The sequence below is a fragment of the Camelus ferus genome, chromosome 10 (genome assembly GCF_009834535.1).
Source record: "Camelus ferus isolate YT-003-E chromosome 10, BCGSAC_Cfer_1.0, whole genome shotgun sequence".
Taxonomy (NCBI): Eukaryota; Metazoa; Chordata; class Mammalia; order Artiodactyla; family Camelidae; genus Camelus; species Camelus ferus.
Window position 1 is genome coordinate 10,056,856 of NC_045705.1, and position 19,446 is coordinate 10,076,301.

At 41.1% G+C, this 19,446-nt stretch overlaps 1 protein-coding gene and 1 long non-coding RNA gene across 12 annotated transcripts in view; one reads left to right on the forward strand and one right to left on the reverse strand.

Moving 5' to 3' along the window:
* The window catches only part of LOC116666591 (metabotropic glutamate receptor 5-like), a 279,400-nt gene that overhangs the window by 34,161 nt on the left and 225,793 nt on the right, over nucleotides 1–19,446 (reverse strand). The gene's annotated exons all lie outside the window — the stretch shown is intronic.
* Nucleotides 1–19,446, forward strand: part of LOC106730636 — a 51,513-nt gene that overhangs the window by 4,261 nt on the left and 27,806 nt on the right. For 5 of the 11 annotated variants that reach the window (XR_004323093.1, XR_004323092.1, XR_004323094.1 and 2 more), the window contains exons 3-4: nucleotides 6,135–6,221; nucleotides 9,097–9,209. This is a non-coding gene — a long non-coding RNA (uncharacterized LOC106730636). The other 6 variants (XR_004323102.1, XR_004323096.1, XR_004323095.1 and 3 more) reach the window with 6 other exon arrangements.

A 19,446-nucleotide genomic window follows, 5' to 3' on the forward strand; every position in this document is an offset into this window, starting at 1 on the left:
GGCACCCCTATCGAGGGCCTTTCGGAGGGATTGGCAGAAAAAAACAAATACATACACACATACATAGTAACTCTGGATAGAGATATTTTCTGTAATAAAGGAGAGTAACAGTGGAGGGAACTGTGGCACCTCCACTAGAGTGACCAGGAAAGAGCATCCTGAGTTGATGACATGTGAACTCAGACCCAAATAATGAGGAGGAAGCAGTCACATGGAAGCCTGGGAAAAGAATATTCTGGGCAGAGAAAATGCAAGGGTTCTGGTGCAGAAATAAGCAGTAGTATGTTCTAAGAAGAGAAGGAAGAACAATGTAGCTGAAGCATCATGAACAAAAGAAAGGGGGGAAGTTAGAGATTCCTTTGATGATGCAGAGGGATCCAATCATGTTGAATTTGTAGACCATTTTTTTCTAAATGTGATGTGAAACCTTTTGGACGTTTTAAGCAGAGGAGTTACTGATCTATGTTCAAAGATGATTCCAGCTACTCTGAGGACAATGTACTGTAAGGAAACAAGAGTAGAATTAGAGAGTTTATTTGGGAACCGAATCTAGAAGTCCAGGTGAGGGATAACGTCGGCTTGGAATTGGGAGGTACGAATGTGGGTGATGCCGATTGTGGCACTGGATATATATTTTGAAGCTTAAACACAGTACATGTTGCTGTTGGATTGGATATGACAGGTTATAAATAGAGAGGAGTAAAGGGCAAGCCCAAAGTTTTTGGCTTGAAGAATGCATGGTAGAAACAGAATTAAAGTGGGGATGTCTGAGGGCAGAGTAAGGTTTGTTTAGAGGCACAATTCAAGTTATCTATATTAATATGTAAATATAAAATGCCTATTAGACATTCAAGTTGAGATGTTGAGGAAGCAGCTGAATAATGAGTCTGCAGCTCAAAGGGAGACAATGAATTTCTGAATCAGCAGCAACAGAGATGGCCCTCAAAGCCACCGGAAAAATGAGACTATGAAACAAAGAGCATAGGACGACTGCACTCTGCTCTTCACAAAGCCCCCCTCCTCCCGCCCCTCCTGCTCCCCACCCCCGATACACTCCCGCATCCTCTGCCCTGATTGCTCAGCTGGAAGTGGTCCTTCTCCAAACTGCCTTCAAATTGTCCCTCTTTTGTCTCATAGTACTCTCATGGCACTGATTAGATTTTGCCTTCGATTGCAGTTATGTTTTATCTTTCTCTCCTTTACTAGACCTTCAGGCAAGAGTCCCACCTGGAAGCTTCTGGACTTTCCATTCAGTTTGCCTGGAAATGTCATTTCCCTCCCAAGCCCTGCTCTCGCCCTGGCATTTTGTCTAGCCTACACTTATTCACTGAACGGGGCCGTTCCTCCCCCAAACCTTCCCTAGCCTCCCAATCTAAAAGATCCTGGTACACTCCAGATTTTGGTTCTTCCAGGGAAGGAAAGCCAAGTCAGGCGTTCATCATTAAAAAATGTGCATCTCACACCTGTCTACACATGATGCTGGGCAATGAATCATACACACTTTGCATACACATGGACTTCTATATAGTTTCACTGGGGTAAATGGAAATTTTTAATTCAATATGTATGTCTATATGGTGCTTTATATTTAGGAAAGTCCTTTCACCAACATTATTTATTTAGTTAACTCATGAGAGTTCTCATGCTAATTAACTCTTAGTCTTACTGCACTACATATGAGAAAAGTAAAGGTTAGACTCCTTTAAAAATGTTATCGAAGTTACAAGATAGCGACAGTAGTGAGTCAAATCCAGAACTTTGCCTACTGCTGCCATCTTCTTTCAGCTTATTCAGAAGTCCCAAATATTTCATTTGAGACTTGAGTTAATTTTTAATCTTTCCCTTCCCTTCCCTACATGTATTTATACACACATTGACAAGCATATGCATATACATTCTCGTTTACAGTAAGCAGTCAAATAGGCTGGACCATCTGGAAAATCCAAAGGGCAGTATGACAGGTGTGATTACAGCCCTGTAAAGTGAAGCTCTGCAATGATCTACCTTTGGTGCTGGACTTAAGTATGAAAGACTTAAACTCTGAGAAGCAGATCGCTGGGTATTTAAATAAATGCCCTAGGGGGCACTAGATGGTGGGTAAAATAAAGTTTCCATGTTAACACCTCACTCTTATATAATCTCAAGTTTCTTTAATTACATTTAATTTTAAATTATTTTATTCCCTGGCGCTATAATTAAGGTGCAAGTGGACAATGAACAAGTTATTTTCTGATGCTCAGGCTATAGGAGGCTTAGGAAAGAACTCAGAATTATATTCTCCAAATTTCCGTACAAAACTCTATAGCATTCATAAAATATTGACCGAGAGTTGGATGTCTTATATTTTAATAAAGTCTATTCGATTTCATCATTAAATATTGTCTAGTGTAAACAAATGTTTAAGGCACATAGCAATATCCAGCTAGAAAACTTTTCACTTATCCTGAGACTATTTTTTTTTTGCTCTATAGATAAATTCCAGAGGAAAAAAAATTACCTAAATATTTTATTCACTAGTCCCAAAGACATCAAAGAGGGACATGATCTCTGTAATTTATCTGCTCACCAAGTAAGGGAATTATATTAATTATAATAAATATTCATAGGTGCGTAGTAGAAGCAGACCTGACTGAATCAGACTGAGCTGAGTTTGAGTCCAGCCGCCCCCTCACCTTATTAGATTAGATCTTGAGCAACTAGTTAACTTCTGTGAAACTCACTTTCGTCATCTGCTCAGTGTGAGACAAAAGCACCACCTGCACATGGTCATTGTTCTGCTTAATGATTGAAATACAAAAAGCACCATTCAAAGCAGACACTACATGAAAAGGCCATTGTGTAGATGAGATAAAAATTCATAATGTAATGCTCACAGCATCCAGTTCTGTACCTGGCCCCTGAAGAGGTGCTTGATAAATATTTGTTAAATGAATGAGTACTAGAAACTGCTAACTGAGTTAACCACACTGAGAAGACAACCTGGTGTTTCAACAGTCCTCCTTATGTACAAATATAATATTCATCCTTATTTCATTCAACAAATATGTATCAAAACCTGCTCTGAATTAGGCACTGTGTTAGGCTCTGGGTAGAGTGAACAGGTGTAAGTTTCAGAGAAGTTAGTAAAACGGATCCCGGAATAATCAACTTCCACACACCGTGATGAGTTTGGTGACACAAAGAGTAATATGAACTTACTAGGAAGTACTCAACCTTGTTCGAGGAATTTGTGAAGACTGCTCAGAGAGTGACTGAGATGCATGAGCCTGTACAAAAACAGCAGAAGAACAGAGGTGATGAGAGTACGTTGTAGGTGGATGGACAGCTTAAACCCTAGAGAAAGCCTGCTCATCGTGGGTCCGCACAGCTGCCGTGAGGAAATTATATGCTGCAAATGCACCTGCTCATTCCCCTAGGTTTGTAGCTCACTGACCCCTCTGGATCCCTCAGGCACTCTTGTTTTTACTTGCATCTGGACTCAGTTTTAGCAGATCACTTTCTGATCCCCCAGCTCCGTGTTTCCTCCACCTGCTCCAGCTTTGAGGTCAGTGCCTGTTCCTCTTGGTGTCTGACAACGGTTCATGGCCCTTCGCTGGCTTCCTTCCTGTGCACTGCTCTTGGCACAAAGACAGAGAGGCCCGGCTGTGGCGCCTGGTAATACAGTTGGCCACCAGACACCATCCAAGAAGCTGGGGAGGTATAAATGGTCCTGATGTCCTGAATCTAAGCATCCTTTTTATTCTTTTCTTAATTGAGGAGTCGTGTTTGAAGTTCCTTCTTTATGCCAGGCAGCATCATAGATACAGGGGAATCAAAATAGCCTGTCCTTCAGGGACTCGTTATCCGGCTGGGAAAGTGACATGAAGACAAATGCACAGCACAGCGAGAGAGGTGCTGATGAAACTCTGTGCAAAGCTCTAGTATCACGGAGATGATTCTTATCTAGCAGTCAGCTTATTAATGCAGATTAATAAGAGGACAGTTGAGCATATATAACACAAATGCCTGTATCAGGCACCCCAGTGTTACTATTTTCTGCTTTATTTATGGTTAAATCAAACCTTTTATATTACAGAAATGGTCTTAGAATATGAGAAGCTTTCTTGACCCTGGATTTCAGATATATGATTCAGACTATTTGATTCTAACGTAATAGCTCACATTTTATTTTTTGAACAGAACTCCATCTGTTTTGGAGGAGAGAAGAGAAACTCCATCTTTGTGGGAAGGTGTATTATAAACCTTGAACAAAGAAAGTGACATAATGAAATAGATTCATTCATTAAAATACGATATTGTATGCAATTCTCCAATGACATTTTATTCACGTTGATTTATCTTTTTAAAAGGATGAATTCTGGAATGAGCTACAATTTATTTAAAAGAAATAGCTCCTAATTCGCATGACTTGTCATCATTTGGCACTGGGAGATGAATAACTAAATTCCTATGCTGTATTTAATGCCTCATAGGTGCCGAGGCAATTGAAATGGATGGCGTGATCCCTGTCCTCAAGGAACTATCACTCTAGTCACAGAGATACAAGTTGTTCTGGTGCAGTACGGGGAAGGGCTCTCCTCAGTCAGGGTGGGGTTGGGAGTGGGGGGAGCCATGGAAGGGTTTCTGGGCCGGTTTTTTGACCTCCTATCTTTATTCGTCTCTTTGGTCAATGGTTTGGGTTAGTTTTATAGATGCAACGTGCATATGTGGAGTTTGGAAGAGAACCAATTTAAAACCAGCATATGGACAAGTTTACTTACCCTGATGTGTGAGCGGTTGTGGAAAGCAAAGAGGACCCAGCCCTTTTGGTTCTTCTTTAAAATAAGTGACCACTAACACTTGAGGGGAAGGTTAAAATGGCAGGGGAGCTCTGACTCGCATTTGGTGACCGGCTGGGAAGGGAGGAGGATGAAGCGGGCAGCCAGACAGAGATGCAGGAGCGGATACTGCGTCTCCAACACGGTTCTATGGGGGCTGGAGTCAAAGACCTCATGCCATAAACATAGTTTTATTTCTTTCTCTATTACTGGAGAAAAGGTCACATTTAACATATTTTAATTATTGTCCTTATCCATGTAGTCATTTTTTTACATTCCTGAGAATAATGTGTAGAGGGGACATAATTCTGGCGTTCAGTATTTCAAAAGAATAGTAGATTCTTTGCCCAGCCCTGGAGGGAGACCTGAGAGTGACCTTCTTACTATTCTTATTATAAGCAAGAAGCATTAACTATGCCGTCACAGCAATCAGAAGTACGGTTGCAGATGGAATAGACCCCCATCTACATCCTTTTGCTCGTCACCACCATCTCTATATTGATGTTATTTCATGCACTTCCTGAGCATACTCCTCAGCTGCTGTCTACTATGTCTGCCCGCTGCCACCTGGATAGGCCGCAAATACTTCAATTTCAACATCTGGACACCTATCATTCATCCCCCAAACTTATTCATCATTTTGTGTTTCATAACACTGCTAAGAGATACTACCTCCCACTGAGGTATTTAAGCCAGGATTTTAGGAGCTATTCAGTTCCCACCTTCTCTTACACTGTCTTTCCTGTGAACACCCAATAAAACAGGCATTTAATCGGAAGCAAGTCCTATCATTCTATCATAAATATCCCTCAGACAAGTCTCTTCTCCAGCCTGTTGATTCTGGTTAGACAGGAAGACTGCAGCGGCCTGCGATCTAGTCCCGTGGTTCCACAGTGAAATTCTTATGATGTAATTGATGACATCACCCTCCTGCTCGAGCTGCCTCAAGTTGAGCAGGAGGATAAAGTCCAGATTACTCACTTAACATGTCCTGCGCTTCTCTTCCTAACCTGACCCCAGCTTTTACTCAGTCCTTATCTGCTATGGCTTTCCCCAGAAGGATTCTCTGCTCTGGAAACACTGGAAGTTCTGTACCATTCTCTTTTGTCTCTGGATAACTCCTGTGAAAGCCTTCAACGTTAGCTCAAACCCGATCTCCTTCAGGAAATTTTCCTAGACCCCCCCAGGCTTCTTAAAGATCCTCTTTTATCTTCCTTTGCATCCTTATCTCATAGCCAGTGTGTTCTAATAATTCATTTTCTCATCTTAAGGGCTCCTTAAGGGCAGGCGTGATAATTTGTTTACCTTTGTCTCTAGCGCCCCCTATTGGGTTTTCAATAGTACAAGCGCTCAGTAGGGGCTCTTGGAGCGAATGGAGGCATGGACCCATCCATCGATGAATAAGTGAGTAAATGAACTGGATTTTGATTAACTGTGGAATGAACTTCAAATAAAAAATAATGCTGAATGAACAGAACCCAACCTTCACACAAAGCCCTATGACATTCTCGAAGCCCTGTGACTGATGTTCTGTGACCCCTAATGAGTTTGGTCTCTCATCAGTAAAGCTTAATTAGTGCTTCAGCAATGAGTGCAAGCTCTTAAAATGCTAGGTGTTAAATTCATGGCTTCAGAAACACCGTCACGCTCATGTTCACTTGGACTAAAACTATAAGACAGGCAACAATACTCCATTTTCAATTGAAAATGCTATGTTCCCTCTTGCCTGAAATAGACATGATGGCGGCTGACTTCTAGCTGTTCCTGAAGATGTCGCAGCTTCAAACATGGGGAAGGTGACTGCTTCTGAGACACAAAGTCCCTTCTCTTAATGCCAGGGCAACCTTCCATGATCGTTGCACCTGGGGGCTGGTGCAGCATGAGTAATCAGAGTGAAGGGGAGGAGAGGTAAACAGGCAGATCTCCTAATGGGAACACTGTCCATCAGAAGGCCAGCAATTGTGCAGTCTCTTTGCTGGACCTCAGTCACTGCACTGAGGGGTCGACTGCAGAGGAGAGAAAATGGAATCTGTATTTCCTACAGCTTTTAACCAACTGGGAAATGAAGGAAAGTGCACATTAAAAAAAAAAAAAAAAAAACCAGTTTAAAGCCACATACAAAGATGACATGGCATAGAAACAATTCAATTCAAACCCATTCAACAAACCTCTTTTGGAGGTCCTACTCTCTACAAAACACTACATTAGGTTCTGTGGGAGTCAAACTGATAAATGGATGAGAAACAGTTCCAAGTCTCTGTGGTTCTACATAAGTAGCAGTAGAATGTGTCACTAATAGAAATGAAACTGTCACAGTGGCTATATGGAAATACAAAGTATTGTGGGAATAGGAGAGGAAAAGGTGACTTCTGATTTGGGATTTGGGAAAAGCTTCACAGAGAGGCTAGAATCTAGTGGTCTGGGCAGGCTCCCAAACTGAACCCCTCATTCTTGCCTAATTCTGAAAAAAATGAGAAATAAAAGAGTAAAGGCATAAGGCAGAGTATCACTGTAATTACTGAGGATGCTAAGCTGGGAGACTAGTCTAATGGAAAGTCAAATGGGGTTGCTGAAGCCGTTCCTTGGAATTAGGCGGACTTACCTGCCTACCGTGTAGTGCTGGACTGAGCCCACCTCTCCACCTGGACAGGCTGCCCGGGTCAGATTCCTAAACCCAGGACAGCTCTTGCTCTAAAAAAAAACCCCTGATCACTCCCTCCAGAAGAAATAAAGATGGGCGATCAGAGTTATTCCTCCCAAACTTACCAGAGGAGTCACTCTACCTCCTCAGAGAGAAGTCCAGACCCACACTAATTAAGCTCCCTCTGAGGAAGGAAATCTTAAGAGTAGGGAAGAAACATTCCCAAAATATGACAGGATCTGAGTGGGGAGAGGGAAGGGACATCTCAGTCTGGGGAACAGCTGATTGTGAACTTTGCAGACAAGTCCTGAACAGTTGGAATAGTGTAACGACCACAAACACTCTGTGGAGTGAAACAGGGGTTTAATCCTAACTCTTTTTGGATCTAAACAAGTCACCTGAATTCTCTGACCCTCGGTTTCCTCATCTGCAAGCTGGAGGTAATAGTACTTATCTCACTGAACTCAAAGTCGTAGCTGGGATTATCTCACCTGCCAGAGTGACTGGACGATGGGGTATGTTAAATAATGAGACAGCTTCCTCCACAAGCTGATTTTGGGGTTTTGAGTTTTGTTAAATATCTGTTTCTTCCTAATTTATCGGCTTAGTGAGATCAAACTCCTATGTGCTGGGTTTTCCCGAAGTGAATTAGATCTATTCAGCACATTTAATCCACCATATTTCTGTATTAGTATAGGAAGACTCTGGCTTGAATCTGTGGAGCAGGAGAGGAAAACAAGACAAGCACAGGCAGGTACAGTGAACAGCACAAAAAGGTGTCGAGGTAAGAGGAAGGATGACGCCAAACTGAAGTGAAGTGGAGGCATGTGAAGGAAGACTGACCACGGGCAGGAGGGTGGAAAGAACACTGGCCATGATATTATTTTCAGTTCCATCCCAACTTTTTTGATGGGACCAGGCTAATGAGACTGAACAAGGTTTAGACTGAGCCAGCAAACGGGAGCTGCAATGCTTCAGGGCTCTTCAGATGCATGTTTGAACATTCAGAGGACCACCATGACCATACACAGCTGAAGATGATTCAGGAATACACTTCCTTTTCTTCTAGAAAGGACTGTTATTGCATAAATATGAGTGTTTATGACTATAGAATCATCTTAGGCTATTGATTACCTGTGACTATAAGGGAAAGATGAACTATTTCTCTGGTATAGGAATGTTTAGAATGCTAAAAGGCATGTATCATGCAGATTATTGTTAAGAGAAGACAAAGTGATAAACTGATCTTTAAATGAAAGTCATGTTTTTAAATTTCCTGATGAAGTATCTGCTCTTAAATGAGCTCTGAATTTAACCATAGAAACCTTGGCTTTGTGTCAGTTTAATTGCTGAGTTCAGAGAGATAACTTATGTGTCTGGATCAAAGGCTGTAGAATAGTTGGGAGGGATAATTTGCAGCTATCTAGGTGTGGCATCTGAGGATGAGAAAGAAGATAGCAGAGGGCTTGCAAGCCTCTTACTTTCTATCAAATATAGTTTTAGGAGGAGACCAAAAGGATTTGTCTGATTGCAATTTAACAACCTCTAGAAATGACTGTATAATGTGCAGAAATGAGTTTATCTTTAAAAGATGCACGGTTCTCAGTTCCAAATACATTATTTCCATTATTTCTACAGTGCAGGCATCCTACTGGCTTTCTGAGACAAAACACTGAGATTCACTAGGAAGAAACTTTTCACACAAAAGCTTATTTCTACTTGGATCATATTACTGCTTCAGAAGGCCCCAGGTCAGTATTTTTAGGAAATAACTGTCTTTTGTTCTATTTTTGAGGAATTCTTCTAGATCTTAAGTAATTCTATCTTTCCCATTACTAAAGAAGCGTTGATAAGGTTCTAACCTAGTGACTTAGAGTACATGTGCTTTTAATATTTGAATGTTTCCTGATGGGGTTTTCCTGTGTCCTTCAATTATAATGGCCTTGAAAGAATATTTCTAATTTATTACAAATATCAAGGGATCAACACACATCTTTGGTAGTTGTGTTAGTGTCATGGTTAAGAGTGACAGATGATTTGGATGTTAAACTGCTCACGGTGATTTCTTCCTAGGTGGGACATGTGGTTTAAGTGAAACGATCATTTAGGAGACCACACTTGGGCGTTCCAAGTCAGATACACCTGGATTTGATTATGGCATCTGATATTCGATAATGGAGTCCAACTGGGAAAATTCTCTAACATTATAAAATTATTTATAAAATAAATTTCCGAGCTCCAGTTTATCCCTTAGTAAAATGGGTTTTATAATGGCACCTACCTCATAGAATGATTGCGAGGATTAAACAAATGCATGTAAAGTACTGACCCAGGACCTGGCTCGCAGTAAGCCTTCAATATCTACTCAGAGTTACCAACTTTGAAGGAGAGGAATAAAAGAAATCTTTGAACTTCATCAAACTTATCCCTAAACTCCAGAGAAGATTATGGTTAAATTCCATCACTTGGAGAAGGTGATACTGTATTGTATGTAACTTTCTTTTAAAAATACTTTTCCTTCTAACCCCGCCAGCTGCAATTGAAGCACTTATTTCTGGATTGGCACAGGCGCTGATTTAGCACATAATTTGTGTCTCGTGTGTATACAGTATGTAGCGTATATAATTGCTATATATAGTCTACTTATAAAATGCTCATCATGGACTGAGATCCTAAGTCAGCAATTCTCTTTCAAACACAGCTGCATCCAAATGACTCTTTCCCTAGGGAAGGGAGTATTTTATTTTCCCCCCAAGGCCACACGAAGGCAGGAACAGGGAGAGGAGCTGACAAAAGGCGGTGTTTCTCGGAGGCAGAGCTGCCATTTCCTGACAGGAGCGCCAGAGTGGCCCTTGTGTTTGGTTCTGTCATTAAGGATTGATGTGCTTTTGTCTGGCTTCCCAGAGGAGCAGTTCTGCTTTGTGATTCCTTGTGAGGGTGCGAATAGCACTTTGCAAGTGTCCACTCGATATTCATTTGTTAACCAATAAAATACAATCAACGAATCACTGTAGCAGCTGGGCAAAGTCATGTTCCCTGTCTTCCAATTCTGCAATGTGTGGTGGTGCAATGTGCAAATGACACCACAGGGCACCTGCTATAGAATAAAGATTTAGTCCAGTTTTTGGCCTCAGATCCATGGACTGTAGAAATGCCACGTGAATTTAAATCTACATGGATGAAGCTGACCAATAAAACATTGCAAAACTGTGAGTCGATGGGAAAGAGTCAAAGGGAAATAACTTTCATCAATTTCTTATAGCATCTACAACTCAAAAATTAAGGACTTACATTTGATGGCACCTTGTACGTGATAAAAATGGTAAGAGCTGTTTTGGAATGAAGTCTAAGATGCTCTGGGAAGGGTAGGAGAGATCAGATCTCCGGGAAAGCTTTCCAAAGGAGAAGATGCTTAGTTATGTGGAAGGATCAGTGAGTGGACTAAGGGAGGAGAGAGTGGCAAGGAAGAGAGTGACATGTGCAAAGACACAGTCAGACGTTCAGCGCCCCATGAGGCATTCTGTGTCATGCAGCGCTGGGGAGAATACAGAAGGGACTGACCATGAGGTTCATGGTTAGCTGGAGGTCCGGTCATGTAAAGCCAGGTTAATTGACCTGGACTTTATCTGAGGAGCAACAAGGAATCCTTTAAGCAGGGTCTGATGAGGCTGGATTTGCAGTATTGATGGATTTCCCCGGGCCACTGACATGGAAGAAAGTAGGCAATGACAGTAAGGACCAGAATGAGGAAGAGCGTTCTTGGAACTGGAATCCAATTCCAGTTGTCTGGAGTGAGGTAACCAAGGAAGCTCTCTGGAGAGGAGGCTACCTAAGTGCCATTCTGACTGGTCAGAGCAGAAGCCAGCACGTGCTGGGTTATTTGCCTAACCAACCCTAAGTCAACAGAGGCTCTATTTCCATGAGGGATTCATGCTCCCTGCACCACTGCCATGGGTCCTGGGGGCAAATTTAAATAGGCTTTGGATGTGTGAATACCCCATTATATCTGGGAGTGTGAAAATCTCCCTCTTCACAAACATGCACTGTACAAAAGACATCTGCTCTCAATAGGAAACAATCGTGCTGCTGGGGTTGGCAGGACGGAGTTGGAAAGAAAGCCAGGAACAGCGCTGCTGCCGACCAAGCTGCCTCCTCCAGCTCCTTGCTCAAGGCCCCTTCCGTTCTCTCTCCTCGCAAATCAGAGAGGAAATGCTGCAGGCTTGCATTCACAAATAGCATCTTTTGAAATTAAACTGCCCCAGGAGCTGAATTACTGTCTCTAACGTTTCTCAGCATCGGGGTACTCCGCAATCAAGAGGTTCCCAACAAGACTCCCTAAACGCAGGCATTGTTCCTTCATCTGTTTGAAAATAAAGCACCTGCAAAGTTGCAGTTGCGCTCACCACGGAAAGTATTGTTCAGTTTCATAAAAATGGTGGGTGGGAAGAACATACTGGCAATAAAATAGAAAAAGGAAGTCTGGGGAAAAAAACAGTTTCCAGTACATCCCTAAGAAAATTTTATTGAAGCCTCTATTATATTTAGGGGCCTGAGAGAAACTTTTGCTGAGCAGGTGACCATGTTACCTGGGACTGGCTTTCTCAAGAGCTAGGAAAGCAGTCATAGTAGGACATGGATTCCCAGAAACTCAGCTCTGTCACTGCTTGTAGCATCCTAGACAAGTCACTTAAGTGCCTTGAACTCATTTTCTCCACTCTCACAGAGAATGTGTGGATAAAAATATAACATGCTATGATAAATTGCTCTGCAAAATATAATGAGTTATTCAACTCTAAAGGATTAAAATTATTTGACAAAAATTTGAAGAAAGCAGTCTTTCCTTAGCCCTTAGTTCTGTTAATTAATTCAAAAGTATCATTGAGATCTATTATATGCGGCAGGTAGCCTTGTGTACGTAGGTATGAGTGTGTGTGCGTGTGTTTGCGTGTGGGAGGAGAGGGGATAGTGTTGAAAACGGACATTCCAGGTGGAAGGAACAGTGCATGCGAAGTCCCTGCAAAAAGAAGTCCCATGCAAGTTCAAGGGTTTGAAAAGGTCTGTGTCATGGGAGCGCTGAAAATTGAGGTGGAAAACTGTACACTATTAAGGGATGCTGATCATTCAGTGCCTTATAAACCCAGTGTGCCTGTCTGCATCTCAGGAGGGAACAGCTGGCACACTCAGATTATGGTAATTAGGAAAATTCAAGGAAGATTAATGAAGGGGCTGTTTACTCGGTGTAGGCAGGGTTTGGTGACATCATTAAGGACAGTGCAGTACCCACATCCTAGTAATAGTGGGGCCCAGTTATCAGCCTGAAAGCAAAGGAGCAAGGGAAGGGAACAGGGACCTTACAGAGACCCGGTCTAGCGAGTAAAGGGGGCCCCGGACAGGACTGGTTGGGAAAGGATGCAACCAGTTCAAAATAACTGCACAGAAAGGGAGTCTACCAGGAGAGTAAACAACCTGACCTCTTTCTCCTTCCTCCCCCCAGCTTGCTGCTGGTGCCTCCCACTGGCTGAGTCCTTCGGCAGCCTGAGGCAAAGGAGCTCATGGTGCAGTCACTGTGTGTCAGCCAGGGCGCTGGGTGGGGCGGAGAAGAGGCCGCTGTGGATCTGGAGTGACAAATGGAAGGCATGTTCCCTATAAAGGAACGTGTCTTTATTCTAACAGCAATGGAAGCTTCGGGGCTTAGAATCCTTTGCCTCATAGCTCCCAGGGTCCTCATGCCGGCATGTACCCTTCCAGCTCAGAGGCTTTGGATCCTGATTGCTTCTGGGTTCACCACCTGGGCCACGTGTTAGCTCTATGACCATGGGCAAGTTATTTACTCTCTCAGTTTCCTCATCTATACAATGAAAATATTCATGGTAGCTTTTGATGAGGTCTAATGAAACGATTAAATGCAGTAACACATCTAAAGCATTTCAAGCAGGGTCTGGCAAACAGTAGGCATTAAAAAAATGCTTAATCTCCTGATTCATATTATTGACCTTTCAAAGAATAAAGAATCGAAGTTTAGAGACTTTTCCAAAAATGACACAACCAGTCAATGTCAGAACCGAGGGAGAACGATCCCACCACAACACACCAACTCTAATAATGGTAATCTACACTTCCCCTCATCACCCCCTTCCCCACAAGATTGTAAATTCCCCAGGGCAAGGATTATAGCTTATTCATTTTGCATTCAAGAAACCATCGGAGTACACAGTTTTTGCTCAATACGTGTTTGATGAATGAGTATATAAAGCGCTGTGACAGAAGGTACAGAAGTAATTACTGGGGGAGAGAGGAGAGCTTCCCTTGCAAGCCTACAATCCTTCTCTCTTGTCCTGTATAAGTAAGTTTAGAAATAACAAAATGTAACTTGGCTTCTTCAAGAAGGTACTGAGATTTAGTAATAAATCACGGACAACTGACATATTGAGTGACTGCTCCGAGGTCCATTACTTTGGTTGAAATGTTTGAGTCACCATTTCTGAAGCCCTCCCCTCCCCCATCCCATTTGGATACAGGAAGGAGAGATGCTCTGTAGGTTGCAGGAACTAACCAGAGCCCACATTCTCTGCAGTCCCGGTTTTTGTTATTGTTTAGTAGCAGAATGATGCATTATTCAAGGTACCATTCAATGAGACACTTTTAGTGGTCTCCTTGGAGTTTTATTCATTTCATCTGGTGTTGAGTATGGGGGCAGCCTGGGGCTTCTCTGGGAAAATTAAGGCTGGAAGAGTAGAACCAGAGTTGTGATTTAATGTCTTACTTGGAGGGGAGTAAGATAAGAGTCTTGAATGATAACAGAGCTAACTTCATGATCTGAGGGTTAGAATGGTCTTAGAATGAATCCTATTTAGAGTTTGATGTCAATAAATCCATAAGGAAAAAATTGACCAGGAGTCAGAAGACTTTGGCCGTATCATTAACAGTTGGTAGGACAGGGTAATTTCACTGAACTGTAAAATGAAAATAATAACTTGCCTCGTAACATCATTAGAATCCGATGCAGTTTTATCTGTGAACGTGCTGTGAATACTGCAAAGACCAAAGCAAAAGCAAAAAGTTGTTACCTTTCTGTTCGTAAAAATTTGACAATTATGCATTGTTTTTTTCTTCTTGGTGCCTTTAGTATTCATCGAGGTTTGTTTTTCACATTTGGTCAATAATTTCCACTATGCATGGGAGTAGAAAGGTCCCTGTTGTAGAAAAAGAAATGCCTACCTTCCATTCCCTTCTAAATTTGGGCAGATCTTAGCAGATGATAGCAAAATTTGGGAACACTCAGGGTTTGTAACTGCACTCCAGAAAGCATAGTGTCACATTGTACCTCTAACGCACTTTAAACATTTACTCAAAATAACAAATATTTACTAAATATGTACAAAGAGCCAGGTGCTGTTAGCCAAGTGGGCTCTAAATAAATATTAATAAAAATGTCTTCTCTCCCAAGGGAAGTAATGGTTTATTACAGTCTAGTGCAGCAATTAAGAGTAAGAGCTTTGGGGGGAAGGAGGTGGGAAGGGGTAAGTTGAGAGTTCGAGATTTGCGGATATTAGTACGTACAAAATAGAGAAACAGCAAGGTCCTACTGTACAGCACAGGGAACTATATTCAATATCTTGTAGTGACTTATGGTGAAAAAGAATATGGAAATGAATACATGTATGTTCATGTATGACTGAAGCATTATGCTGCACACCAGAAATTGATACATTGTAAACTGATTACACTTCAAATATATATATTTATATATATGTGTGTATATATATATGTATATATGTCTATATACACACATATACATACACAAAAAGAAGAGTAAGAACTTTGGTAAGTAACCTGATTCTAGCTCTCCAAGCTTCCATTTTTGTCATGCCATAGCCCATGTCATGGGAGAATAATTGTATCACAACCCTGATGAAAGAGGTCAATAGTTATAAAGCATGAGCACAGTGTCTGTCACGCAATAAGTGCTCAACTAATGATGACTGTTTTTATTTTTATTAGGAAAGGCTCATGAGGAAACAGGTCTCACCACGACATGTGCTGCACAGTGACAGAACAGAGGAGGACAAGAATCTTCTTTTCCTGTCCTGGGGCACAGACACTTTTTGCTGTATACCAGAGATGAGAATGTCAGAGCCATGAATGTGATGCTGTAAATGTTCCATGGAAGGAGGAAAAGTAGTCTTTTTCTCCAGGGGGAAGTGTGCAACTTGGCTCAGGCACCCAGGGCCATCTTTGGTGACTTGGATTCATTTGGGGACCTAAATGGTTAAAATGCTATAGGAGGAAAACACTTCCAAAGATTTCTAAAAATCCACCAAATTGTGGATAGTTCTTCATAAAATTTAAGAAAATAATATTTTTTTCTTTCAGTTGAAAATTGTACCTTTTAAAAAGACAATACAGGAACAAGATTGACATTGTGAAATTTTAAGATTTATGAATCTTATGGGCTATAATTAACTTATCAAAGTTTTTTTTAAAGGTTTTTGTGAAAAGAACATAGATTTTAGTTTTCACCTCTTTCAATCATGGTTCCTAATTTGATACAGACTTAAGGGCTTTGTTTTATAGTTTCAGTTAACTAGTGAAGGAATGGCATAGAGAATAAATTTTGGAGAAATTTAGAAAGTGGAGGAGGTATCATGGGTTGCAGGGGGGCTGTGGAAGGTTTTATAAAAGATGGAGGCCATGAACTAGGTTTTGAGGGACAATTAGAACAGTGGTGGGTAGGAGGGGAGGGGTAGGAAGATTCTTAAAGAGTAGGAAAGACATGCCTAATATTAGGCATGGGTGGAGGTGCCAGGGTGGGAAAGTCAGCTAGCAAGTCAGCTTCAAAATGTGACATCAACGTCTCTAACTTTAGAAGCATGGTATTCATTCAGGGTAAAAATGGAGGAAAATTATTTTGATGGAGACATTCTGGGAGACAGTGATGGAAATCTAGAGCATGTCTTAGAGCTCATAGGTACAGCTGTATAGCATTGAAGAGCCAGGCGGTTTTACAAATTCCTGGGCTGCCCTCTTCGAGATGTAGTTGCAGCTTGATCATCACCTAGATGGTAATCAGTTTGCCTCTGCTGCTTGCAAGTGCGTCTGCAGTCACTTCATAAATAACCTTGTGAGATGGAGCTTCATGAGCCCGAGAATGAGTCTGGACGCCTATTTCCTGTTGATGTATATTGAATGCATCTCTAGTGCAGCTGCATTTAGAACTCTGTAAGAATGTGACTACTCGCTCCTGCCTGGGTCTAATCGAGTTGAAAAATTCCAAACATGACTGTAAATTCCACTAGTTCTGCATGGAAGAAAGAGCCTAAATACAGGTCAAGGGACTTTTTTTGGACTCCAGCCTCTGCCTGATTTTTCTTCAGAACTAGAGGTTGTTGTGTTTTGTGTTTTTTGTTTTTGAAAAGGGACATTTGGGAGACTTATCTTCTCAATGGTACTTTGGGGTGTGTGTTTTACTAGAAGAGAGTCAAAAGTGGGGAAGAGATTAACATCTATGGAACACTTGCGAATATAAGAAGCCTTTATGTATATTTCAACCTCATGATACTACTCTGAAATAGGCATAATTATGCCTTGTAGAAAAAAAGCATCATAAGGGTCATTATCTGTTTTGTTCCTCAAGTGCTTAAAATAGTACCTCACATACTAGATGCTCAATAAATATTTGGGAGACGAAAATAAGTTGAATTGAATCTTGCATTTGAAGAAGTCGTAGCAAAGAACAATTTATTTCCCAGGACTTTAGAGCTCCCCTGGGCTAGGCAGGGTGCATAGAAGAAGATACGAATCTAGGTTTGTCTTACTGCACAACATGTGATTTTTTAACTATGTGATAACACATCTCCGTGATGACATTTTTCATAAAAGGAAAAAATATCTACAACTCTCAGTAAGTTAGATGTTACCAGTTGAGGATTAGAATTTGTCTAGGAAGCAGAAAGAGCTGCTGATCCCCCCAGGATTATTCTACAAGCGAATCCTTTCCTGATTCAGAGTGGAGAGAGATTTTACACGAATATTTGTAAGCTGCCTTGAATCCTTTTTGAAACAAGGATGGGTAAACAATACACAAATAAGTAAATTCTCAGGATATAGTGTGGTTTCATATTCTTTTCAACAGTTGTTTATTAAGTGGCAATTCTGGATTTCTGTACTGGGTATGCAGGATTAGGGATGAGGGACATAATGGAGGGAAGATACAATTCCTGCCTGAAATAGCTCACAGCTTTATTTTAGGTGGGAAGATAGATCAAATTAGTGTTTTCTAAACCTGGTTGTATGTAAAAATAACACATGAGGCACAGTAAAAATACAGAATTAGGCGACCTGGGGTTGAGTCTGAGAATTTCTGTTTTGATCGTAGCCCAAGATCATCCTGATTCGCAGCCATATTTAGGAAGCCCTGAATTAGATGCACATTAAAATCCCTTCCCAGCTTTAGAATTCTCTGATTTTCTATGATTCTAAAAGTTTCTTGCAAAAATAGTGAGGGAAAAAAAGACGTATGGTTCTGCCAGCGGGACATGGCTCTCAGGAGGAACACTAGGGCACAAAGGAGGAGAGTTGCTGGGAAGGAGGAGAGCTTGGTCTGGAAAGCCACGGCAGCCTGGGCCAGCACCTGCCCAAATCCTGAGTGGCCTAGGGCAGAGGTGCATTCCCTAGGCTGTTTGGTCAGGTTTGGCTAACTTGGGGTGACTTAGACTTCTTGTGAAAACCAAGCCAGTCCAGCTGCTTCTATGTCTAATGTTTCCTACTTAGAAAAGCAGTAAATCATCATGTATGTCTGGGCCTGACTGGCAAAGCTACACAATGTGATGCTTCCTTTCCTGAGAAAGAACTCAGCACAAAAACGGCCTTCTGTGGTGTGCACCAGGAGGAATCAGCTCTCCATCACGGAAAAGCCGACGTTAGTACCTATAAAGGGTTATATATTAATAAAAACATCTGTTAGTCTTTGTGTGTGTTAAGATTGCTTTATAAACACTGAAACATCAGGAAAATAGTTGTTAATGATTTATTACATATAATAATTATATTTGTTAGTGGTAATTAATATGTATTTATTGAAAGGTTGGTATCGCCAAGCACTATGCTTTGAAACTTTTTTCCACAGTTTATTCAATCTTCGTAAGAACCCTATAAACTAGATCCCTTTTTAATGATCCCCATTTAATGATGAAGAAATTGAGGTTTCTCAAGACTGAGTTCCTTGAGACATCCAGTGGGCAGGTTCAGGGCAAGGACTCAAGCCTACTTCTGTTTGACTCCTCAGCCCATGTTTTAAAACTCTACCCTAAATTAGCACCAAGTTAGTAAAATAGACCTTTCCATACAACGGAGTATTATTCTTTAGTCATTACATTGTTTTTGAAGAATATTTGAAGACATGGGAAAATGCCCATGTACACTAGTAAGCATATATGACACACTAAAAAAAAATCCTCACATTTAGGAAAATGTATGTTTGAAAGAAATACATCAGAATGTTAGCATTTTTGTCTATGTGTTTGGATTACAGATGTATTTTGTGTTCCGCCCAATACTTCTCTGTGTTTTTCCATAATTTCTGTAATAACTACTTCCAGTCAGAATGATAATTATGTTATTAATTAAAATAAAATATGTTAATGTACTAGAAAGATTTTAAGGAAATTTATCAAAATATTGAGGTGGCTTTTATTTAGTCAAAAGAGCCATGAACATGCAAAGTATCACTCTTGTAATTTCTAAAGGCTCCTCAGAGAAAATATTTTTAAAATCCGAATGCCTCAGTTACCATGTAAGATCCTTTATAATCTAGACCTTGGCTGTCTTTCCAGATTTATAATCTAGCCCCTGGGTCTCTTTCAAGACTTAACCCCTGAAACAGTCTGTGAGATGTGGTGTAATTTCTGGTTTTATCAAACCACTTGAAGGCACCATGTTTCCTTACAAATCAATGCCTGTACGTGGGGTTCTATTTGCCTGGAATCACTG